We start from the raw sequence: 25,883 nt of genomic DNA on the forward strand, positions 1-25,883 counted from the left end.
CCTGGAATCAGCCGCCTTCTGTTCCCTACAATGTTACTTTCCCAATCTCTGGGCTGAGAACATTCAGGAACCACACCCCCTTGGCTTCATATTAGTTGAAGAGACTTCAGAAAATCACCTGATGCAGTGACTCCCAGTGGCCAGTGGCTGAATCAGCCTTGACAGATCACCTTCAGTCACCTTAACACACATCTTAGTGTACAGCTCCTTATTTCTCTCCTGGAGGTTCCAATTCAGAATACCTAGACTGTGAAAGTCAGAACCAGATCTGTCCTTTTTAAGCTCCCCAGGGTGATGTGATAAGACCCACTGATCAAATGTGTCCCCATAGTGGTCATCTCTCCTTTCACAAGGAAAGCAGAGTAGACAGTGGAGTACATTCTAAGGTGAGACCTTTGGATTGGCTGTAAGAGGTCCCCAGCTGGCACTCCAGCCTCCAAGGGTTCCTGAGGGAGCAGAGGCTCAGAAAATGTGTTCCCAGGCACAGTGCATGTGTGTGTTTGTGTGGAGGGGTACCTGCCATGTTATTTAGTCACTGGTGAAGATGCTATTCTTAGCACTCGGGCAATTTGGGTTTCTCTAATCAGGGAGCAGGGAACGGGCCAAGTGAGGCTGCCAGGGGATTTGAAATTCTAGGCAGGGCCAGTTAGGACTGGACTGGGAAAGATGACATTCTTGGGCAGGAGATGCTTGGAGGAGAATCAGATATTATTCCTCTCTACAGAGTGAAAGGCAAAAGGAGAGGGCCTGAAATGCAGCAGAAGGGAACTTGGTGAAATGTCTGATGAGCTTTGGGGCTCTCTGGCAGGTTACCTGGAAGAAATGGTGGGCTCTTCTTTGCTTTTAGAAAGTCAAGAACTGAATCAGGCAGGGCAACCACAAGGCAGATCTGAGAGATTACGAATCCTGTAACAAGGAGGCTGGAGCCCCAGACAGGAGATGCGGTGCCTAAAAGGATGGGCAGAGGGGCCAGAGATGGAACCTAGTAGCAGAGGAAATGAGTCCAAAGCAGGGAACCAAGCCATCAAGGTTTGAGGAGAACCAACAACCAGAAAGATTGTAGGTTGAGCAGGGCCCAGCCAGGCTAAATGGGGCCCCCTTTGTGTGAATTAGAAAAGCAGCCCCACCCCCACCCCAGCAGATACAGCCACGCAGATTTCAGCCCCCACTCAGCCCCTCACCCAGGACTTGCACAACTGTGCACGATGGCCTTGAGGCTGAGCTGCTAAATGGCTGGCCTTGTGCAGTTCCCCCACTCTAGGAACAGGATCATTCCCACAGCTTGGCCCACGACTGCCGCTACAATTGGCACTACACACAAGGGGTAGAGAGGCCCTGTGCAGAGAGCTGGGGTTCCACGGGATAGAGTCCTAAAGGACCAGGAGAGCCCAGGGGTATGGGGAGGAAGGTGGGCTGGGTGGTGGCCTGCAGCCAGGTCCTCTCTGCTCCAGCCCCTCCTCATTAACTCCTGGAGGCTGGGTGCCAACGGAGAAGTTTGGACATATAGCAGCACAGCTGGTGGCGTGCCAGATTACAGCCTTCCTTCTGCCATTGGCTCAGCCTGCCAGGGGAAGGGGTAAATAAGGGCTGAGGAGTCTTTGGTGATACTGTGGCATGGAGGTTGGCCATGTCTAGACAGTGTTCAGGCCCAATCAATACAATACCAGTCCCTGAGGTCTGCTTCCACCCGGCCAGGAACAGACAACAAGCAGCAGCACAACAAATGTGCTTCCCAGCAGTTCCGTGGTCTCTGTCTTGAGGAGAAGGGAGCTGTGGGTGAGAGGAGAGGAAGTGGGAGAGGGGGCATAGAAAAGGGGAGAAGGGAAGGAAAGAACAGGAGGAAGGTTTGAAGGTCAGAACTGGAGAATGGAAAACAGGGGAAGGGAAAGAGCACAGAGGAGAGTCCTGACAGCTTCCCTGGATAACAGCCGCCAATGCTTCACATAGAAAGCACTTCCTTCACGTGCTTACCTCATTTCAGCCTCACACTGACCCTGTGAGGGGGCTACTGCTGTGCCCAAGTGCTGAGCTAATGGGGTGGAGCCAGGATCTGTGACCAGCAGGCCAGCTCCAGGGCACCTGCCCACCCATGGCACCACGCTGCCTGGAGACCGAGCCACATGCAGCGGTTTGGGTGCAGCCCCTCCTGGGCTTGTGCAGAGCCTGGGGAATGGAACCCAGTGCTTCTGAGGCCTCTGGGTTTGGTTTGAGCATGCATGAGCCTTTGTGTGTGTGTGTGTGTGTGTGTGGCAATACTGACAGACACCTGATGTCCTCAGGGAGGAGAGCCACAAACATCTGTGGAGAGGATGGTAGGAGGGGATTTAGGCAGCGGGGAAACAGCGGTTAGCCTGCCAAGCCTTTCCCCTGTGAAGTTTCCACTGGACTCTCTGGAATACGGAAAGTGGTTCACAGAAAACCACCATCACCACCCTCATCTACAACCACCGCCCCCCTGAGGACACACCTGGAAGCCCTGGGTCAGGCACCCCAGAGCAGACTGCACAGGCACAAGCTTTGGTGTCAGGTGTTGAGCCCCAGACAGCCTCTGCTGAGGATCCACAGGGCCCAGCATCCCCTTTATATCACTGAAGACCCTCTGCTGGGAGGTCCTGCCATCTGAGGAGTGAGCTGTGAGTGAGCTCCTTGAGGCCAGGTGCACGCCTGGTACACTGGGTACACCTGGGTACACCTCATACCGCTCGGTGCTTCGTGCGCAGCAGGTGCTCAGCAAACACACTGCATTGGAAGGGTGTGGGACGGCAGCAGCAGCATGGAATGCTGCCAGGCCCCTGTGTGCCTTTACCTCCCACACACTGGGGAGCAGGTCCTGGAGGGACAGAAGGGCGGAGGAATGAGGCCCGCAAGGGCATTCTCGGGGAGTACAGGGAGGGCTGTGTGGATGTCAGGACTGGGTCAGCACTGCGCCCTAGTCAATCCAGGGCAGATCATGTGAGCTTCTCCGTGCCTAACTTTACCTCCAGTTTCCCCCTTCACGAGTCCCAGGGATCCTGTTCACAGCTCCAGGACACTCGGCCCTGCTAGAGGGAAGCTGGAGGATGCTTTTCCCACCACCCCCCACCCCACCCCAACTGCTGTGAACAATTAAGCCCAGAACGGCCATTAGCTAGCGCTGAAGGACGGGTATTGATTAAGGATAATTATATTTACTCTTTAGCAGTGTGAGGCCTGGTAGGAATATTTTTTTGTTAATTTGCTACTGCTTAGCCTCAGGAATGGGGGCTGATCTGCCACACACACCCCAACCCACCTGCTCCCCCATCCCTCACCCCCCACATCTTCATTGTTTCTGAGTCACGTAAATGCCCACCTAAGGCCCATGGCATTCTGAGCTTCCCTTCCTGCCCCTTTTATTCCAGAAAAAAAAGAAAAATGGAAGTGGTTGAAGAAGGTTTATTTTCTTTTGGCTATTTTTCTCTTGGATAAGAAACATAGAGAAGCACAAATTGTGACAACACACACACACACATACAAACAGACTAATATACTATTTTCCTTCCTTCTGTCCCAGTAAATACATTTTTAAAACCTAAATTTAGGCAAAAGGAGGTAAAAAGGTGTGTCCTTCTCTACCTGTGTGATGTAAGAGTCCAGATCCTGTGGACCAATGGCCCGGTGACTCCGCCATCCCCAGATGGAAGTCTTCTTTCCCACCTCTCTATTCCCCTGGCCCTTGGGCCCTGCCTCCCTGACATTTCTCACCCTTTGTGTTTTATCTTGGTCAGGCATGAGCCTGTCTTTTTCTTGTTTCCAGGTTGTAAGAGCCTTATTTCATTCAGTAAACTTTTGCCCACCAGTTACAGGCACTGGGCTCAGGCTTAGGATACGGAGGCCAAAGGTGTCACCTCTGCCTTCAGGTGGTTCATGGCTAGGGAGAGAGATAAAATAGACAAGCCTAAGTTCCACACATGAGGTGGGGTCAGAGGGCCTGGGTTCACCTCAGCTGCTTTATTACCTAGAGCTAGTAATTTCTCTGTGACTTGGTTTCCCCAACTGTAAAGTTAAGATGGTGATAATATCTACTTATAGAACTATTGTGAGAGTACATGAGATAATGCATGTGAAGTACTCGATGACTGGATTATGTGTGCTGAGTGGGGAGATGCAGATGGCCTCCATTTTCTCTGGAACATCAGCGGCAAGATCTGTTTGGAGCAAAGGGGGTGGGAGCAAGGAGGCTTGAGGAGAGGTGTGAACGTTTGAAAAAGTTGTGTGGAGAATGAAAAGCGTTTGCTGGGGGCAAGTAGAGGATAGTTAAGGAATTTGCTCTCATTTCCCCACCCCCCACCCTAGCAATTCTAGGATGTATAGTCAGTTGTTTAAAAATGTTGACTGGTTGTATAAATGAACAAATGAGTGAATAAATGAAGGAAGGAAGGAAGAAAGGAGGGCCTGGTTCCCATCCTGAGAGACACTTCCACTTGGTATCTGTGGCTCTTAGTCTGGACCTGGCCTCTTCCTGCCCCTGAGGAAAGCTTGCTGAGCCTCTCTGCTGTGTGGGGGCTGCATATGGGGATTGGAAGGCAGGGAGAGGGGAAGAGGGGGTGTATGATTCCCTCCCAGAGTGAGCCTAACTGACAGAGAGCATGAAACCTGCCCACCCGCCAGCTCCATTCCCAGTCCCCCCATTTTATGTCAATGTGAAATGAGTGCTGCATTGTCTGCCAGCACTGGGGTTTTCAGTAACTCTAAACAACATTGCAACATGTAGCCAAATGAGCAGTGGTGACACAGCACAAAGGAGGTTGCTTAAGGGGAAACAGAAGGTTCAAATTTAAGGGGCCTAGGCCTTTTGCAACTGTAGTTATAGTTTCTCAACTGGGCTTATTTTGTCCCCCTCGCCATCTGTGTTCCTTACTTCCCAGCCTGGCACGAATAGCTTGATCAGACAACCCTGAAATTCAGGGCAGAAGGTGCCACACTGGCTCCCGGGGGCGAAATGAAGCAAGATGTCCACCAAGGCAGGGAGGACCACAGCTCATCTATCCCCAGTGGCCACCCCGACTCCCATCAAGGGAGTGGAAACAGACTGGTTGTATTTTTAGCTCCCCTTGCAGGCCCCTGAGCCCTGCCCCACTTCTTGAAATCAGAGAGCTTGGGGCCCACACCATATGTCCATAGTGGGGGGAATGGGCAGGCCTGGCCTTCTCCTGCCAGGAATGCAGCCCCCTCCATGTCCACATTCTCCAGGCCGGGAAATCCATGTGGTGGGGACTTCGAGGGGCCAGAGTCGATGGGAACCGCAGAGCTCTGTGCCCACAGCTCCATCTCTGGCAGGAGCTCCAAGAGCCTTGCCATGGGAGCCCCAAACTCTAGTGTTCAGAGCCACAGTAGGATCCCTGACATTGACTATTCAGACCCCATGGTCCCCTCCCCAGACTTCACTTAGCACTTTTCTAAGCTCTGCCTGCATGAGCTTCTTGTAGGCTGAGACCAAATCTAGGAAGGAAAAGGATAACGAAAGTAATAGTCTGCCCAAGATGAGCTCAATCCAGGCAATGTAATAAAGAGCATCATTTGTTCATCCATTCTGCAAGGGGTGGGACTCATGCCTGTAACAGATGCTAAGGATGCCCAAAGTGAACATAACATAATCAAATAGCCCTCAAGATGCTATTTATATTGTGGTTCCCTGTCCCATAACTTATCTCAAGGACTTCCACAATCTAAGGACCAAAAAGCAGAGGAGGTGGGAAGTGGGGTGGGGAGAGCTGGGATTTCTCTTTTCTGAATACAATCCCTGAGTTTGTAGCCTTTCCCCACTCCTTCTCTTCGCTGTCAGTACCCCTTAGTTCATCCTATCTGGTACCCGTTCTCAGTTTATACACAAAAGTGAACTGGGAGGGCACTTGCCGTATAGACAGACTGCCTGCAGATGGAGGTGGGTGTTACCTTGGTAGAAATTCAGAGCATTAATTGGCTATTCTACGGAGCCCCTGAAACTTTCCTTTCTAGTATGAAGACCCTCCTTGTAATCATTTTGGGCCCCTGCTCACTAGTCCCCCAAGCCTAGCCAAGCCTGTTCCTTCCAGACTCAACTGGATCATTTGCAACCTGAACACCTCTCAGTGGCATTTCTTCCCTGATCACATCCTTGCTGGGCCTCCCATGGTTAGTGGCACACACTTTCCCACTCTTGGGCCCTGGCATCTATCTTGGGGAGTCCATCATGTCCCCATGGCTGCTCCCCAGGAGGCCACCAAAATGGGGCAACTGGACTAAAGGGCAGGCAGTCTCCTGGCCAGGAATGACCACTCAGGAGGGCAGAGAGTCTGGACAGCAGGGACATGTTTGGAGCCCAGCACTGACTCACCCTCACCATCCGTCCAGCACTCCGGGCAGTTTTTCTGCCAAGTCCTGTGTCCCTTGTAAATGCCCAGCTTACTGGGAGCTGCCCTGAATCTAGGACACCTGGGCCCTTCCCTGGCCAGCATTTGGGACCTGGACTGTTGTCCATATGGCCTCTCAGGTGCGTAGCTTCTCAGCTGCCCTTCCTAGCTCTAGGATATGTTTCCATGCTGCACACCCCCAGGGCGCCCTGGCCTGGAGGTAGGAGCTGAGAATCAGGAGTTTTGGGAAATGGTGTATCTAGGCAAAGAGTTGCCCCCTGCTCCCAGGGCCTATACTCCCAGAACAGCTAGTGCATAACCCTCTGGCGATTTTAGGATACACTCATAAGTTCTTTCTTCTCTAATAAGGAGTCCCAAACAAGGAAACACTGAAATCAACCTTTAAACTGAAAGTTTAAGCAGAGTGGGTTAGAATGCCCAGAAAAGGCTGGATGCCCTTGAGAATAACAGAAGTGACAAAGCAGGAAAGGCAAGGGAATGAAAACAAACCGTGCCGTCATATGGTATTTCTGTCTCATTTTGCAATTGGCACTTTAGCTACTTACTGTTGTCTTATCTACCCTTCACATCAACCCTATAAGAGAAGTGTTATTTTTCCTGTAGTATAAATGAAGAAACCTTAGGAAATTTAACTTGCCCAAGGTTGCACAGCAAGTAAATTGTGAAAAGAGGATCCAAACTCACATTTGACTCTAAAATGTGTGCTTTTCCCACTACCCCATGCTGATTCTAGATAACCTAGAAGAGGTGCTCCAGAACTAGCCTTTGAAGCCACAGGAAGTAGCAGTTGAAGTCAGGAACCATTCTTAAATTCTGTGGCATCTACCTACTAACAAATAGAGAGTGGAAAAACAAGAAGTTAACTCATAATCTCTTGGTCCTTCTTCTGGTTGAATGGAACTCATACCTGGGGGGGGGGTACAGCAAAAGAAGGTCAAGTCCAACTACATAGGGAAAGAGAAACTCTTATGTGTCAGGAAGGGGCACGTGTGTCTGAAACCTGGGAGCCAGAGAGGGTGGCCCATGTAAGAGGATTTGAGTGGGAGTCCACCCCAAACTGCCTGCCAGATGGGACCCAGAAATGACACTGCCCAACAGCACAGGACAGAAGGGAATAGCAATGGGGTCCTCTGATAAATTAGACATTGACTGCAAACATCATTGTGCTACAAGCAGAACAACTGACAATTTTTTTACTTGACCCACTAATAATTTTATCCCTTAAAAGGTAGAAGAGGCAAATAGGGGAATTGAATCTAGACTTAATTGTGATGCTCAGAAAAGAATTAATTGTTGATATGAAGAAAGCTGCGTCCCCAAAGGCAAGAACTTTATTTCATTCACTACGGTATCCTCTCTGTCTAGAGCAGTTCCTGGCACAGTGTAGTGGCTGAAATTTCTGTCATTTAGCATGACTGATAGCCAGGAAAGGGAACACTGGCCATTCTCAGACCTAAGCCTGAGGGTTTATAAAGGGAGAGTCTAGGGAGTGAAACCGAGCAGTGAGCTCAGGTCCATGGCCAGAGACACCAAAAGTGAATACATTTAGGAGGGCTGAAAAGATCTAAAAATGACATGTCGATATTACTGGCACAAACCAACCCTAACTAAGGAAAAAAAGAGATGTCAAAAGCAATGATTTATAAATTTTTGATTGGGGGAGGGGGGGAAAATAGATCATTTTAAGAATCTGGTAAAAACAATAGACTCTTTCCCCTAGAAAAGAAATACACAATATATAGATCATTTTGTGTCTTATTTTAGGAGAAGTTGGAGACCTCAGGTTAAGAAGCTCTAACGTAAAGAAACCAATGCAGGCACTGGGAGTGCGTGTGAGGAGCTCCCAGTTGGAAAGGGTACAGGGCACATCAGAAAATGAAAGGGTTTCATACCAGAGGAGGGTCCTAGAGGTGCCACACCTGTGTCTGGAGGTCTACGCCCAGAAGAAATTCCAGACAGCAAAGAGGAATTTTGGGTATTTCTTTCTTACTGTTGTGAAGAACAAATGTTTGGGGAATCAGACCCATTTGGTCTGAATCTCTGCTTTGTGGCCTTAGACAAGCTCTCTAACCTCTCCAAGCCTCAGTTTCCTTTTCTGTAAAGTGGGATGATGTCTATTCCCACAGGGTTATTATTTTGAAAAGAAAATAAGCTAGATAATGCATGTTAAGTGCTTGGTCTAGTGCTTGGCACATTTGGTTCAATACATATTAGCCATTTTTATTATCATTATCCTCTGCCTGTAAAGCCCTTGCTCTCCTTTCTTGACCATCAAACCCCTCAATAAAGGTTAGCTTTTAGTGTTTTTTGTTGTTGTTTTTGTTATTTTTAAGTAGTGCCTGAGGCAGGAAAAAGAACAAGGGAAAGCACTGCCCCTTGGGGAAAATGATGTAATATTAACCTTTTTCAAAAGAAGTATCTAACAAAAGGGGAATCCAGGTAGCACTGAGGGGCAGGGAAGGAATAGCGCATATAAACTTGCTTGGAGAACCACACCCCTGGAAGAGAGTAAGGAAAATAGAACCACCTGCCACTTGTTTTGCTTCCATCTTCTTCACCAAAGGGAAGAACTTTTGCCCTGACAAGTCAGAAGATCCTTTAAATGAGGTCAGGACTTCAGCCCAAGGTGCCTAATGTCCCCAGTCTGAGAAGAATTAGCAGATACAATGGCTGCCTCGTGGCTGGTAATGGTTGAGAAACCATGTGGGCCAAAGGAGATGCCCCAAGACTGGAAATGTCTTTTCAAAAAGTAGGATTCTAGAAGTTCTGGATTGATCTGCCTGATGTCAAATTGATGAAATTCTAAAAGGATAAAGTGGTAGGTAGATTGTTTGTGTTCTCTTAGAAAAGAAACAGATACCCAGGAGCCAGTAGGGAATCACTAGATATAAGTCAGTCTAAATTAAAACCATTTCCTATTTTAGTGGATATTTTTCTAGAATATCAGAGGATACGATTGGCATATATTTCTATTTCAGGGAAACATTCAATGATGTCACGCCTTATCAATTGGAAACATGTGATCTGGATAATTGTGGGACTTCAAAAACGCCCCCTCCCCAAGGGTCCAGTTGTTCTCCCCAAATATCAAGAGAATCCCTTGAAAGGTGGCCTTGGTGATGTGCACAAGTCTCTGTCCTTGACCCTGTCTGTATGACATTTTTATAAGTGACAGAGTTAAAGACAAAAACCATGCTCGATAGCACACACCCGGGAGAGTTCAGTTACCAGAGGGATGCAGCATCAGATTTAACACAGGTCTCTACCACCTGAAGTAATGGGCTGAACGAACTGAGTACAATGTAGTAGAAATGTGCTGAACAATTCCAAATAATTTATGTAGATACTCTGCCCTCAAGGAGGTGGAGCAAAACTCTCCATAAGTATGGGCAGCACAGAGTGACTTCCTTCCAAAGAGTACAATATGGGAAGGGAGAGAAAAGAGTAATTTTGCAGTGGAGAAACTTGACAAATACCTTGGCCAGGTGATCAAGGTCAACAACCACACTGATAAGTCATGACGATAGTTTGTACCCTCAATAAGAAATGATGAGAATGACACTTTACCTCTGTCATCTTCCTCCAAAAAACCTGTAATCCCAGAGTAATCAAGAGAAAAATATCACACATATCCCATTTGAGAGACATTCCATGCAATGGCTGACCAGTGCTCCTCAAAACTGTCATGGTCATCAAAAACCAGGAAAGCCTAAGAAATTATCATAGCCAGGAGGAATCAAAGGAGAAATGAAATCTAAAATGTAATGTGGTATCCTGGATGGGATCTTGGAACAGAAAAAGGACATTAGGTAAAACTAAAGAAATCTGAATAAAGTAGGGACTTCAGTTAATACTATTGTATCAATATTGGGTCATTAATTGTAATGAATGTACCAAACGAACATTAATTGTTAATAATAGGGGAAACTGAATATGGTGTATATGGGAACTCATTACAATTTTTATGTAGCTCTAAAACTATTCTAAAATAAAAAATTTATTTAAAAATGTTATAGCTATAGGTGTAAACTCCTATATTTAGCGTAAAAAAGTGATTTATTGTGTAAATGTATCATGGAGACAGGTGAATTAAACACAGCTTATGGGAAAGAAACCTAAGGCTTTTAACCAACCACAATCTCAATATATGGGTTTTAAAGAGCCAGTGTAATCCTACACTACATCAGTAATAATGTGGAGTCCAGGTTAGGTAACTTGGCAGACTGTCTGCTTAGACTGCATAAGGAGTCCCAACTCAGGAGTCAAAACTGGGTTTGAACCCAGGCTCTACCACATACTAACTTGTGAACCTGATCAAAGCACTTAACCTCTCTATCAGTCAGAGTCCAGAGAAACAGAACTATTAGGATACATATACATAAATACATATACATATACATGTATATACACATACACATTTACATGTATATACACATACACATACTCAATACTATAATATGCACATACATGCATTAAGAGATTTATTATAATGAATTGGCTCATGTGATTGTGAGAGCTGACAAGTCTGAATTCATAGGGCAAGCCGGAGGTTCAGACTTCTGGTGAGTGTGATGTTGAATTCTTTCTTGAGTCCAAATTCCTTAGGCTGGAAACTCAGGAAGGAGTGAGGGGTGTAGTCTTGGGGAAGAACTCATTCTGAACTCTGGAACCCTCAGTTCTCGCTGTTACAACCACAACTGACTGGATGGAGACCACCCACATTATGGAGGACACTCTCCTTTGCTGAAGGTCTACTGATTGCAGACGCTAGCCCCACCTGTGAAACGCCTCCACAGCAACGATGAGGCCAGAGTTTAACCGAACAACTGAACATGTAACCTTGCCAAGTTGGCATATAAAATCACCCATCACAGTCTCAGTTTCCTTGTCTACAAACGGGGTAATTATGATAACTGCCTCCGAGAGCCGTTGGATGGAGCAAGACCCCTGGCCTGTGAGAAGTGCTTAATACATGTTAGCTGTGCCCTCTGAAGGCAGCACAGCTTAATAGGACACCAACAAAACCAACAGGACCAGGGGTCTGACAGCAGTGGGCAGGGCCCTGCCCCTTCTTGTTTAGGGCAAGCCTCTTTCCAGAAGTCTGGGTGATATCTCAGAGGCCACTGTGAGAGGAGGGAGCAGTGAGAAAATGCATGATCACTTTGGAGAAAAGTCTGGGCTGGGGGTTCTATACTCTTGTGCACCTGAGGGACGAGTGGCAAAAGATTGCTTCACAGGGCAGAGTGAGGGCCAGCAGGGGGGAGTCACTGTCTTGGTCATTCATTTATTGAAACCCTAAGTGTGTCCCTAATCCAAAAGGACACTTTTTGGTCACCTTTGCAGGGTGACTGAGAGGATAAAATGAGTTACTGTACAGGCATACCTCGGAGATACTGTGGGTAGGATTCCAGACCGCTGCAATAGAGCAAATATCGCAATAAAGCAAGTCATGTGAGTTTTTCGGTTTCCTGCACATATGAAAGTTTCTACTATACCTGAATCTATTAAATATGCAAAGCATTATGTCTATAAAAAACAATGTACCTACGTTAATTAAAATGTGACACAGAGACACGAAGTGAGCATATGCTGTTGAAAAATGGTGCCAATAGACTTGCTCAGTGCATGATTGCCACAAACCTTCAATTTGTAAAAGATGCAATATTTGTGAAGTGCGATAGAATGAGGTATGTCTCTATATGGAAGTGCACAAAATAAAAATCAACTGTTGCTAATGAGCATATGTTGATATTAAAACTATCTTAAATGTGTATTTCTTCTTTTGTCAGTTCACAGGAAGTGGAGAAGGAGAGAGAAACTACTATTTGAAGTGCTTGCATTTTGTTTTTAACTGCAAAGCCAGCAGGCTTCTCTTCAGGAATGAGTTCATAGAGAAGCAGGTGCTAGGCTAGAGAGAATGCCCAGGCCTTGGAATCAGAGGCGGGGTCTTGGGAAATTTACCCAACTTCTCTGAACCTCAGTTTCCTCCTCTGTAAGATGGAGACCATACTATCAACCTCACAGGTTGCTGGGGGATTATGTGCATGAATGGGCAGCACACAGGGGTCACTGGGGGAAACAGCAGTGTTCTGAGTAATCCTGTCCGTGGAGCCTATCAAGCTAAATGATCACTGCCAAGGGGCTTCTGGGGGTCAGAGGAGGAAAAACCTACACTCACAGGAGACAGATATAGAAGGCACAAGAGAATACCTTGGAGAGCAACAATGAGAGTTCTAGTCAACAGAATACAGATTGAGAATAATAGCCCATCCCAGACCCTCTAAAAATGCTTTTTAGCAAACGCTTAACAGTTGAAGAGAATCTGAATAAAAGCAGAGCCCAGAAGAAATCAGATCATTGGGAAGGAGGGGAATTGAGCTGAAGAGAGATGGGGGGTCATTGCAAAACTCCCCAGGAGTAACTATGACTTAGAAAGAAAAGTGGGGGGACCCTGAGAAGACAGGTGACCCAATACGGCAGTCCCTGGTCCCAGGGGCGGCAAAGTGAAAAAGACATGGCAGAGGGAGAGCAAGTGATGTGGTCCTTCAGGATTCATGTTGAATTGTCACATAGCTGGGATGACCAAAAGTCTCTTGTCCAGTATCCTCCCATGTGAATTAACATCATATGAGGCAAAGCCACACATTGTACCAAAATCTCCTTACACCATGTATTTCTAAAGACTTAAATTCATGCCTTTGGAGAAAAAAAAAAACACAATGTATTCAAAAAAATTTTTACAGAGCTTAGAGGTACAAGAGACAGTGACAGATGGATCTAGATTTACATAAGATGACACAGACACTGATTTTCTGAATTTTTTTTAGTAAAATCAATAGCAACAACAAATAAAATGCATCCCCCAACCATTGCCAAGCAGCAGAGGTTCCCAGCAGGGGCCAGTACAAAGATCTGAATGCAGAGTTTCCAAAGGTCAGGAGTTAAACCCTCATTAGGTTTGGCTGATTCCCTCCCAGATCCCCTGCCAGCACTGCCTCCATCTCTGCAGGTTGCTTTGGAGGATGATCAGCCTGGAGTTTCTCTGAGAAATAGCTCTCAGCTTAACTCTTAGCTAGACTGAACCCCCTCCAAGCCACCGCAATCCAGATTGCTGCCTGTCCCTCCAAGTTGGTCTGAACCCATTGGATGCAGATGGGGTGACTTCTCTGAGCTCAGAACAGTACTCCACATTTTAAGCAGGATGTGACAGACTGAGGCATGTGTACATTTGGGTATCCTGGCCAGTGGGGGGCCTGGACAAATGTCCTACTGAGGAAGTTGAAGAAAGACTCAGAGGGGCCTGCTGGTTGTCTCCAAATACGTGCAGGGTTGACACATAAAAGAGGTAATGAACTTCCTCTGCGTATCCTCAGAAGGCAGAGCAAGGACTCGTGTATGCAAGTTAGAGGGAGGCAGATGTTGGCTCAATCCTGAGAAAGCTTTCTCACAGTTGGTGTCTCTGGAAAAGTAATTAGTTCATTATTACAAAGGTTCAAAGACTGGAAGACCCTCTGTCAAGGGTTCTATTGAGGAGTGGATTAGAGGACCTCTAACTTCCTTTCTAAGGCTAGATTCTATGTTTATGTGTTCTCAGTAAGTAGAACAGAAACTGAGGATCTTACCTTGGCCAGAAAGGACTGAGATAAGTTTGTAGAGCTGGAAGAAAATCCATAAATTTAGCAAGTCTTGGGTTTGGTTTTCAAGCTCTTCTTACCGTAAAGGGCAGTAAATCTGAGTCTGATCCCCAGGACCATATTTGGCTTTTGCTTTGGTTTTTAAAGACATCTACCTCTCAAAGGAATGCTCCCTCCAAATTCCAGCAGGCTTCAGTAGCTACTCCCATCCCCTGGGCCTTATTCTTTTTCCAACTTTAAGAGAGTCACAGGAACAGGGAAAGAGCTGGATGCAGAGACCTAACCCCTCCATGGGTAAAAACTCACTTGAAATGGAAGAGTAAATAAATGGAATTAGGCCCACCCAAGCAGCCATATCAAATGACTCAGAGTCTTGCTTCCCAACTTATCAGAGATTCATCCATACATGGTTGGATAACTGATCTTTTGCTTACTTCTGGCTTTTGTGCCCTGGCCCCTCCAGCCATACCCTGGACAGTCCATTTGCCTCATGAAATAAGCCCCGTTCCTTCCACTTCTTGTTGGGTTTTCTTCACTCTTTCTTTTAAGCTTCTTTAGTCAGATTAGTTTGTTCTTTTTAAAGGTTTCCAACCATCGCTGCTCACCACTGTCACCCTGAACACTGTCCTACACACCGCTTATCAGCTGTGTGTTTGGGTAAATAACCGCCTTGGATCAAGAACTTGATAACCAAGGTAGTATTTACTCTATTTTTGACTCCCTGGCCTTCATGCATGGGCAGCAGAAGGCAAAGTACTTGTGCCAGAAATCAGCACCACCAGTGTTTGGACAGCACTCCCTTTAATTTGTTCTTTTCCTCATCCAACAAATTCTGGCTGGCTCACTGCTTTTGCCCTGACCCGCTTGAATTTCTTATTTTGAACATGATTCCTAAGGAATTGAGGACATATTACAGGCTTGAAGTATCATTTCAAGCAAGTCACTTCTCATTTCTGGGCCTCAGGCTCCTGTCTTTGAGCCTTTGACTGCCCCTACGGGCCACACTGGGAGAGGCCATTCATTAAGGAGATATTCAATGCTGACAAAACAGGTGCAAGGGTTCCAGGCTGCTTGCAAGCAAGGAAAAGGTCTGCACTAATCATCCCAGAATCTAAAAAGTTTCCAGCACCTGTCAACATCCAAGTGTAAACTGGTCACCATAATTGGGCCCTGGTATCTCTAGCAAGTTCGTTGACATCTCCACAGGTGTCAAGAGCAGTGGATGGATCAGACATGGTGTCAAGCCTGTTATTGTGCAAAGCAGAGAAGTGACAAAAACTGGCAAAAAGCAAAGCCTACAGCTCTCAGTCTCCATAAAAACAAGTGAATGCAGATGCTCGGCTATCACCAGGAGCCAGGAACCAAGGCCAGTTTGGCGACACTGCCAATATATGGTCCTAATGCTTCCCTGGCTTTCTCCCCTCTTGCTTCCCACCTGCCCTTAAAATTTTAATTACTTTCTGGACACAGTATGATGTCTGTATGCTGGTGATGAACTGGAGGAGAGAGGAGAGATGGCTCCGGTAGAAATACAAAGGTCTGTCAGCCTCAGAGCAACCATAGGGAACAGAGTGGCTGTTTTTAGTTATGAAGACGTCTTGGTGGGAAGATTTAGCAAAGATGTATTTATTCCATTAGAACTACACCTCCCTTTGGCCTAGTTATCTCCAGCACCACATTTGTCACTCTGTGACTGCATTCTGTGGGGGACATGGAAAGTGTCTCTATCTGAATTGAAGCTCTGAGTTTTCAGATGTAACAATTGTGGGTCTAAGTATAAAGCAGGACCTGGATCCACCTCCGTGGTCACCTTTCCCTGAACTGGTTTTGGAAATAGTTCCAGCTTCCTCACTTTTTAGTGGAGAGGGCAGGGCTGGAGACTTTCTCCAAAGCAAAAGGGGTTCAGAGAATGGAGAAATAAATGGATAAAAATTATGGAAGAGGTGATTGGAGAATTACATAAATGTTTACTAAAGATGCCTTTGGCTTACAAAATCCTCCCCTGGAAGCTTTTCTGGAATTCAGAAAGTTTCCAGGGGAGAAAAACTAGAAAACAATTGCCAAATATGGTCCACATTGTTACTCAGCATCCCATAGTTAAAAGCTGTGGGTTCTGTGTCTGTATGTCTGTGTGGTTGTACATGCACATGTTTGAGAAAACATCCACCCACCTTTCAAAGAGGCCTTGTAATTACCCATCCAACCATTAGCTCAGGGAGAAATAGACCCAATGTGAGAGAACGTAGAGCTTGCCGAGTCCATGTCTGGTTTCGTGGTTACTTCCTGAGCAAGAGAAGACCTACGATGTGAGTATGAGGGATGGAAGGCAAGTAAAAGAGGAAATTCCAATTAGAGTTGTCGTTAAAGGAATATATTCACTCACTGACCATCCCAGCTCAGTGTAATTACATGAACTATGCCCTGTGTACAGCTCTATGCTAATTGCTCTGGGGATATAAAGAAAGGAGACCTCCTAATCCCTGTCTTCCAGCAGATGACAGCCTTATTGAAGGAAAAGCTTTGAAGTAGTGCCACTTTCATGCTCCCCAGTTCCTACCCCTGGCTGCATCTATCTCCTGGAAAGAGTTTTAAAAATACAGATCCCTGGATCTTGTGAATCAGAATCTCTGGAGGTGGAGTGAGCTTGGAGAGCCTATGTATCTTAAAACTTCTTGTAGTGAGTTGAGTGGTGGCCCCCCAGATGATATATCCATGACCTGATTCTCAGAACCTGTGTACGCCACCTTATTTGGAAAAAGGGTCTTTGCAAATGTAATTAATGAAGGATCCTGAGATGAAGAGATCTTCCTGGATTATCCTACTGGGCCCTAAATTCAATGGCAAGTGTCCTTACAAGAGAAAGCAGAGGAGAATTTGAGACAGACAGAAAGCAAAACACAGACACACAGAGGAGAAAGTGATTGTGCAGACAGAGGCAGAGGTTAGAGTGATGTGGCAGCCACAAGCCAAGGAATGCTGGCAGCCACCAGAAACCAGAAGAGGCAAGGAAGGAACCTCCAGAGAGAACATGGCCCTGGTAACACATCAGTCTCAGATTCCTGGCCTTCAGAACTGTGAGAGAATATACTTACATTTTGTTTTAAGCCATCGAGTCTCTGGTCATTGGCTACAGCAGCCTCAGGAAACAAATGCACCTTCCCAGGTCACACTCACAGGGCCAGCCCGGGAAGGGTCTGTGGCTCCACATCAGGAACATCCCGACAAGAGCAGTCAGCAGAGACTTCCTGGAGTTGGCGAGACCCCAGGTGTACCTGGAGGGAAAATAGAAGGGGAGGTCAGGCAAAGTACAGGTTGGGCAAAAGCGAGAAGGTAGGAGTGAGTCAGGGCATTCAGGAGAAGAGATTTGGGTCTGCTGGAAGGGAGGAGCATACATCCATCCCTCAATTGCCTCCTTACCTGAGGATGAAAAGCAGAGTTAGTGCAGCCAACATCAGAAGAAAGTGAATTTCCATAAAAGCAAGTATCGCAGACCTTGGGGCCAGAAGGGTGCTGCCTAGGCTGGCCACGCAATTTCTTTGAAGTTCTATTTAATCATAGAAATGCATGCAAGCCATGCTTATTGTAATATTAAAAGCAGTGTTTCCCTCCACTTTCAAAATGAGCACAACAGTTCTCAAACTTTTGGATTTTTGGACCCCTTTATACTCTTAAAAATTATTGAGGATCCCAAAAGAGCTATGTTTATGGGGATATGTGTATGTGTGTGTGTTTACTGTTAGAAATTAAAATTGTGAAGTTTTAAAAATATTTATTAATTCATTTAAAATAATAAACCCATTGCATTTTGAGACATATTTTATGAAAAATAACTATATTTCCAAAATTAAAATTAGTGAGAAAGGTGACATTTTTTTAAAGCTCTTTCATGCCTGGTTTAACAGAAGGCAGCTGGAGTCTCACATCTACACCTGCATCCAATCAGTTGTGATAGGAAGTATTTGAAGAAAACCTGTCCTCACTCAGCAGGGCCAGGATGAGGCTGCGGTAGGGGAGGCCACTAGGGCACAAAATTTAAGGAGGCACCCACTCTCAGGGTCATGCAAATGCAGGTTTGGCCTAGAGAGTGAGTGAGTCCTTAAGTTTTGCACCTTAGGGTCCTCATTTCCTCACCCTAGTGCTGGCCCTGCCACACAGATGTATAGGTGGAAAAGCAAGTAGTACTTTAATAGCCTGCTCAGGTAATTGTGGATAATCTTTTCTGATACCACAACAAAGCACGATAAGTGGTAGTTTGGTTGCAGTGTGGATTTAAAAATCTCTTGGTAGTTCTTGAACTTTGAATGGACATTTTACTCATACCTACCTGGCCCCCTGAAAAGAACTCAAGACCCCCAGGACTCCGCAGACTATCCTTTGAAAACCTCTTGCTCAAGAGATGCTCCTAGAACCACAAGGAGGTTAGCAGAGCTAGGACCTAGGCTTAGACACAAGCAGTGATGAGTGAGTACAGGGGCTGGAGGACTGGCCTGGGGCCAGACCTGAGAAACCCTTTTATGCCACACTAAGAAACTGGCCTTTTTCTTGAAGGCTGTGAGTCTTAAGCAGTGACATGATGGGATTAGGTTTTGCATTTTTAAATTCATTCATTCATTTTTTATTCAACTGATATTCATTGAGCTCTTAATTTGTGCAGGGCACTGAGGATGTGACAGTGAGCAGAGAAGGTTTCTGTCTAGTGGGAAAGCAGGTTATAAACAAATACAGATCCATAGATCACCCTACTGACAATAAGGGGGATGGACTGGAAGAGGGCACAAGAATTCAGATGGTTGGAACAGCAATCCCGGGAAGAGATGACAGTGACCAGAGTGGCAGTGGAGATGGAGGGTAAGAGAGGATGTTAGAGAATAGGAGCAACACTGCGGACACGGTAACCAGTGTTATCATAGGGGAAGTCTAAGGTGACGCCCAGCTTTCTACCTTGGGCAATTGGGTATTCTCATCTCTGATACAGGGAACCCAAAAGGAGGAACATTTTACGGGGAAAGATAATCAGCTCAGTTATCAACATGTTGAGTTTGAAGTACCTGGCAAGATGAGGTCATTCAGGTAGAGACATCCTGCAAGTTTTGGGATTATATGGGCCTGACCTTCAGAGTCAAGGACAAGACTGGAGATGGAGATGTGAGAGTTATCACTTTTTCAGGTAGTGAGCAGATAATGTCACTCAGGAATGGTGCTCAAAGTAAGGAGAGAAGGAAGCCAAGAGACCCTGACATTTGTCCACCTATTCCTGCCACCCTGCCTCCAACTCAGCACATCTAAAATCAAATTTATTATCTTTCCCCAACCCTGAAGACTGTTTGTGATCTCAGCTAATGTTACCAGTAGCCGTGTTGTTAAAACTGCACCTCAAATTCACCCAGGATGTTCCCTCTTCTCAACCCCTAGCATGATGGCTTCATGCTCTGACCCACATCCATCTTTCCCTCCCTTATTTGCTACACCTCAATAAGCCCCTAAATTGCTGCTTTACTCTTCTATGCCCTTCTCTCTGTTTGGAAAGCTCACTTGCATTCCCCACATCCCACTCCACATCACAAACTTGTCCACCAGAAAATTTCTACTCATTCTTCTTGAATGATGCTCTGTTCAAGCATTCCCTTTTATTTGAGATCTTGCCCCCCACCCCCATTTCACCCCCAACCACACACAACCTTCAGGCCTAATTGGTCATCTTTAGTTTCCAATCTGCTTTACCATGACTCATAACACTGTAGGGCAAGTACTTGTTCACCCAACTTCCTTCCTTGCTAAAGTGAAAGTCACATGAGAGCAGGAAATATGTTGATTTGTCTTTGTATCCCTGGTTCTTAGAGCAGTTCCCAAATGAATGAGAAGACCTCAACCTAACGGGTTTAATGGGGAAGAAAGCAAGCCAGGAGCAGGGCTGGGGAAATGGTTCAGCCTACCCAGCATCAGGGTTGAAGGGAGTCCAGTTTGAGGCCACAGAGGGCCCTAAGCATCACAAAGCTCAAAGGCAGATAGGAGGCCATGCCTTGGTTCCAGGTGCCTCATTTGCTCAAAGCAAGAACCCAGCAGTGGCTGATGTGACCAGGAAGGGGTGACCACAGCAAAGAGCAAAGCCCTGTGTACAGACAAGACAACAGAGAGCTGAGCGGAGTTTATGGGTGAGTTCTTCCCTTACTCCCAGGACACCAGGCTTGTGGCGCTTAACTGAGGTAAAAGTGAAGATGTGTCCTGTTCAGGATGGGCCTGGGAACTGGGAATTACTGAGCTTCTTGAGTGCAATACCACAGAGCCTTCCAGCCGGAAGGGCTTGTCAAGGCAGCAGCTGACAGCACCTGTGGTACACAGATGGCATTTGTTGTTTGGGCAGACAATGAGGGAGCTGGCCCAGTGAGGGGCAGAAGGTTTGTGTTGGTGACTAATGGCAGATGGAGCTGAACAGTCTGCTCAAACAAGAGGACTAGCAAGCTAAAAGTCAAGACAGAAATCCATAAAATGGGAATGATTTTGAGACAGCCCCAGGTAGCTGGAGGTAAAAGCCAGCTCCCATCTTCCTTCACAGAACCAAGAGGAAATTGAGAGAACGCCAAGCTCTGTGAGGGGAGGAAAAAGCCTTTGTTAGATCTTCCTGCAAACACTGGGTGCAGACCTGAGCCCAGCAAATGCAGATAGATCTGTGATCTCCAGGGGAGTGTCTTCCCACCTCAGATATGCCTCGTCAGGACAAGCAGCTCCAGATGGAGGGGCAGGCCATGGGTTCCACAAGGCTCTTTTAGAGAGGCTGCTCCAGGGGCTCCTCCCCCATTCCAGAAATCCTTGGCAGATACCACTTCTTATTAATGGGAAGGAGACAGAGTAGAACAGCCTTGAAACTGCAATTATTTCCTTTCTTAATTGTTCTCTACCCCAGAGCTCTTGAGGAAGGGTGGCAGGGTCTTTGGCTGGGTCCCTTGAAGGCCCGTGTCTTCCCCCTCTGCTCAGCCCTGGCTGATCAGCAGAGGGAAAGGGGACCCTGATATGTACCTCCATCCGCCATCTGGACGGACAGCCGAGGGAAGTGGAGCCACACAGGTTCTGTCAGTTACAGCTGTGTAACCTCTCTAAGCCTCTGTTTCCTCATATATGAAATAGGTATGAGGATTTAATAGGCTCATAGGATTGTGATAAAGCGAGTGTAAGATAATGCATGTAAAGCTCTTAGCTCAGTGACAGGCATGTACTACATGCTCGCCACAAGTTAGCTGTTGCCATTGTGATTATCTGTCCCCTGCCCTCATTTGGGCCCAGGAATCCCAATACATAATTTGCAGTGGTGGAAGGTACCAAAGCTCTGTGGGGTCAGTGTCCTGAGGCTCCTGGAAAGAGCTCTGATCTCTGATGTACAAGGTGGGTTCCCACAGCACAGACCCACTGAGAGTCAAGGAACCAAGCACTGGGTCACAGGAAGCAGAGGCTCTACCCACCAGGGCTCAGCCCCCAGGCCAGCACCACTCTGTTCCCTCTCTTCTCACACTTCCCATCTCTGCCTCAGTTCTCACACACTACGGAAAATCCCAGCTATCTGCACACACGTGTTCTCTAAGCAGCATCCACACTCCATGGACATGTCTCCGAGCTCTGCGACTCTATGCCTTAGTTTTCTCATCTGAAAAAAGTAGGAATAATAATAGTACCCACTTCATGAGGTTGTTCGAGATTAAACCAGGCAACTCATGTGAAGCACTTAGAACAATGACTAGCCTGTTTTAAGCAGTCATTAAATGTTGGCCATTATTATGATTGCCATGACTGTATTCTAGAAAGTCCGTGTCTCCCATGGGTCGGGACTGTGCTCTGAGGTGCCACTGCCCTATGAAAACCCCGAATGAACTCTTCAGCCTTAGGAACCTTTCAGAAGCTATAAATTCATAAACCACCTGTGAAAGACCTTCTGACTCACATAAAACATTAAAAATAAAAGAGGGAAAGCCCTGAACCAAGCCTGAGAGCCTGAGGCCTGAATGTCTCTCCGTGTCCATGACAGGTGGTGTGCGTGTGCAAAGGAAGGACATGTTGGACAACAGCAGGCAGGTACCCTAGGCTTTAAAGTTGAAAGTAAAATTATTATCATCCCATGACTACAGACTCTAAAAGAAAGCATAGCTCATGAGGAATGAGAAGCTCTAAAAATGAAAGTATAACAATAAAAATTACATATAATTCAACAAGGAAGAAATCAATGTGGCTATCTGAGAAACCTCTAAAGAAGCTAAATTTTTAAAGTCAAACTGGGAAAAATAAATTTGCCAAAAATATTGGATAAATGGTTAATATCTTTTTAGTGGCTGGGACTTACGTACCCTAGAAAAATATGTTCTTAATCTTAAACCATTCCCATGGGTGAGAACCCACTGTAAATAGGAGCTTTTGTTGAGGTTACTTCAGTTACGGTGGCCCAGCTGAATTAGGTTGGGCCTCAATCCTATTACTGGAGGCCTTACAGAGAAGGCCACAGTGAAAAAGTCATGGAGAGCACCAGAAACTGGAAGCCAATAGAACCCAGAAGATAAAGGAGAAGAGTCTGCCATGTGAAAAGCCAAGCTACCCTAAAGATTGCCAGCCGGAAGATCCCAATCCTGGGAGGAAGCAAGCCCTCTAGCCTCTGAAACCATGAGCCAATAAATTCCTGTTGTTTAGCCAACCCATTGTATGGTATTTGTTTTAGCTCTAGGAAACTAATACAATCTTTAATATATAAAGAGCTCATACAAATCAATAATAAAACCCATAAGGCACAATAGGGAAGAAAGCCAAGGTTGTGGCAAATGTTTACTGAAGAAGAAATAAAACTGGCTTCCCAACAGGTAGAAAATCTTACTAGTAATCAAAATGAAAATTCAAACAGCTAGATACCCATTTTTACTTTGTAAATTAACAGAGATTTTTATTTTTATTTTCAATGAGTACCCAGTGCTAGTAAGGGTGCAGCAAAATAGTTCCATTCAACATGGCAAACTGGATATGGGTTGATAAAACTCTTTTAAAACACAACATGGCACTCAGCTGTGTCACTTCTTGGAATTATTCTAAGGAAGTGCTAGTTCAGAAATACTGTTATTAATAATTATTAATAGTAGCAAGTAATTCATAATTATTTAAAACAATTCATGATAATTATTTGTGAGAAGCAAAAATTAGAAATAATCAAAATACAACCATGTAGAATATGTTTGTGACAAGTTCATAATAGTATGGAGAAAAGCAGGAGACAAAATTGTGCCAATAATATGTTAACAGCTGTGGTGTAAAAATAAAGGCTAGAAGGAAATGAGACTAATGGTTGTACCTCTGGGTGATGGAACAATGGATGATTTGCTTAGTCCTTTCTGCGTTTCTACTTGGAGATCAGCTGTTCTGCAATGAATATGAATTCTTTTATTATGGGAAAAATCAACTTCATTAAAAGTACTAGAGATATGAAGAGGGCCACATAATCAAGGACAAATCCAATAGACCAGTGTGAAGTCAGGGAACTTTAAAGCTTCAAGTAGTTCTGACCTGTGGGAAATGCTCGTGGTCAACATGAGGAACTTCCACTGTGTTCTCCCCAAGAACATGAACCCGGCAGGGATGGACCTGCTGCTCAGGAAGCATGTGCAGAGTTTACAGGAAAACCTGAGCACAATGAATCCTGGACCATACAGACCTATAGGTCAAAACTCCCAGTGTAGGAGACATTGGTGATCTTTGTTGCAGACTGCTGTTTACCAAAATGTGGTCTTCAAAATGACTCTAAATGCATAAACATGGAATTTTTTTAAGTTATTTCTTTTTCAATTTCCTTTTGGTCTGTCCAATTATATGAACAAGGATGCCTTCGTTTGATTCTAGACTATCTCTAAGTCCTCTTTAACCCTTGCTAAGCTCCCTTGCTAACAAAGCATGAGCAAGCTTCAGGCTGAGTACCTTAGGCAGGCAATTGCATCTGGCTAGAATTTAATAATGCAGGTCGTGTGTGAATCTGGCAAACCCACCAGCGCAGGAGGTGAGTGACTGAAGTTTTGGTAAACACTGAGTTCGTACAAAACCTTGGACATCTGGAGTGTAATGGGTCATGGAGGTGGAGCGGCTTGCTGTAGGTCACCCGGCTGGCCAGCGGCAGATCCGCCTGGGCTCCCCCTTGGGCCAGGAGCTCTTTCTCCACCTTCCCCCAAGCAGCAATCTTAGTCCTGTCTTGTTCTTTGCTGTCACTGTTATTTCTTGTATGGATTTGTTGTTGAGCCTTTTTTTCTTTCTGGGGGTGGTGGGGCACGGGATGATGGTATCAGCATAACCAGCCTCTGCACTTTTCCCAAGCCCCTCCTTTTCCTAAAAGGCCAGCATCTTCCTGCATCCTCCTCTGGAGGCCACTCTGCTCTCCCGTGTTGTGCTTTGCTGTGTCTGTTTATGATAGAAGCAGCCTTTTTGTTTTTGTTTTTTCAAATGCAAACGTCGGCAAGTCCCCAGGGTGGCCACATTAGTGTCTTTAGATGCCTCGTGATTGGGATTATTTGTGCTTGTGTAGTCAGAATCTCCCCTTTAGAGTCTGGCTGTGGGTTTGTCCCTCAAGTCTTGCTTGTGCTGCTAACTAGCTGAGGGACCTTGTGCAAGCGTTCATCCTTGTGGAATGGATAATAACACTGTCCTCCTTAGCTTTCAGGGTTGCAATGAGGACCAAATGAGTTGCTGATAGCAAAAGTGCTTTTCAGAGCATGGTGCACCCCACAATGAAATGTGTTATTCAGCTCCTATTTTCCTTTTGATTTTCCCATCAAGGAAATGTTTTTCAGATTGGAAAGGGTAAAACCAGCATTATTAAAAAGAGAACTAGAGCTCAAAATAGGAGCAAAGACAGTAGTTTCCTCTTTCAATGAGCTCAACATCTCAGTGCCTTGGAACCATCAGGCCTGAGCTGCAGCTCTGGGATGTGATGCCTCAGGTGAGGTTGTGTTGGGGACTGAAAAGTTTCAGTGGAGAGAGAGTGGGAGGGACACCAAGAGCTTTGGCCATTGTCACATGTGAGAAACCATCTAGAGAAACTGGGAAGTTTAAACGATAAGAGACCTGAAGGGTGGTTGGATTAGGGGTTCCTCCAGGAACCTCACAAATTGTGGAACACCACTGCCCACCCTGCCCAGACCCCCAGGGAAACACCTCAGGGTCTTTGAGTGAAGTTCACCATCCCCCCAGCAGCCCCCTCGGGGGTAACAGAGAGGAAGTGGGAGACCATGAAGCAGTCAGAGCCCACTTGGAGCAGTAAAACCCCGCTTGTACAATTTAACCCACAGCTCAGCCACCTAACCAGGCCTGTCACAGTCCATCTGGGTTCAAATTGTGGCTGCCCATTTACAAATGGCACGACCTTGGGCAAGGGGCTGCATCTTGGTTTTCTCAGCTATAAAATGGAAATGATATCATGCTCGTAGGCACAAGCCTATGAAGTTTAGATAAAATGACATAAAATAATTGACACAAGGCATGTGCTCAAAAAGATATTGGGTTCTTTTCCCTTCTCCACTTCTCATATCCTTATTTCTGATTATATAAAGAGGATAGCCTGAGCTCCCACAAAAAGGGGAGTAGAAATATAATCCACAGCTTGTTTTTAAGGGCATTGAAAGAACAGATCTTGGGGGGAATCTCAGACAGAGTGTTACTTATAATTGCCTGGAAAGAACTCCTACTGCACTGAGTTCCAGGGGTGATGGCAGGGGTGAGCAGGGGGAAGGGGGCGTGTAAGACACTACAGGAGGTGGACCACTGCTTCCTTGACTTCTGTAACATCAGCACTCATGTACACACACACACACATGCACACCACACACACACACACACAGAACCAGCCATCCTCACCCTCCCCTTCCAAGCA

At 46.0% G+C, this 25,883-nt stretch overlaps 1 protein-coding gene across 2 annotated transcripts in view; it reads left to right on the plus strand.

The window, feature by feature from the left end:
- Positions 1-25,883, plus strand: part of KCND3 (potassium voltage-gated channel subfamily D member 3) — a 210,186-nt gene that overhangs the window by 134,569 nt on the left and 49,734 nt on the right. The window lies entirely within an intron of this gene.

The sequence above is a fragment of the Choloepus didactylus genome, chromosome 2, assembly GCF_015220235.1.
Source record: "Choloepus didactylus isolate mChoDid1 chromosome 2, mChoDid1.pri, whole genome shotgun sequence".
Taxonomy (NCBI): Eukaryota; Metazoa; Chordata; class Mammalia; order Pilosa; family Megalonychidae; genus Choloepus; species Choloepus didactylus.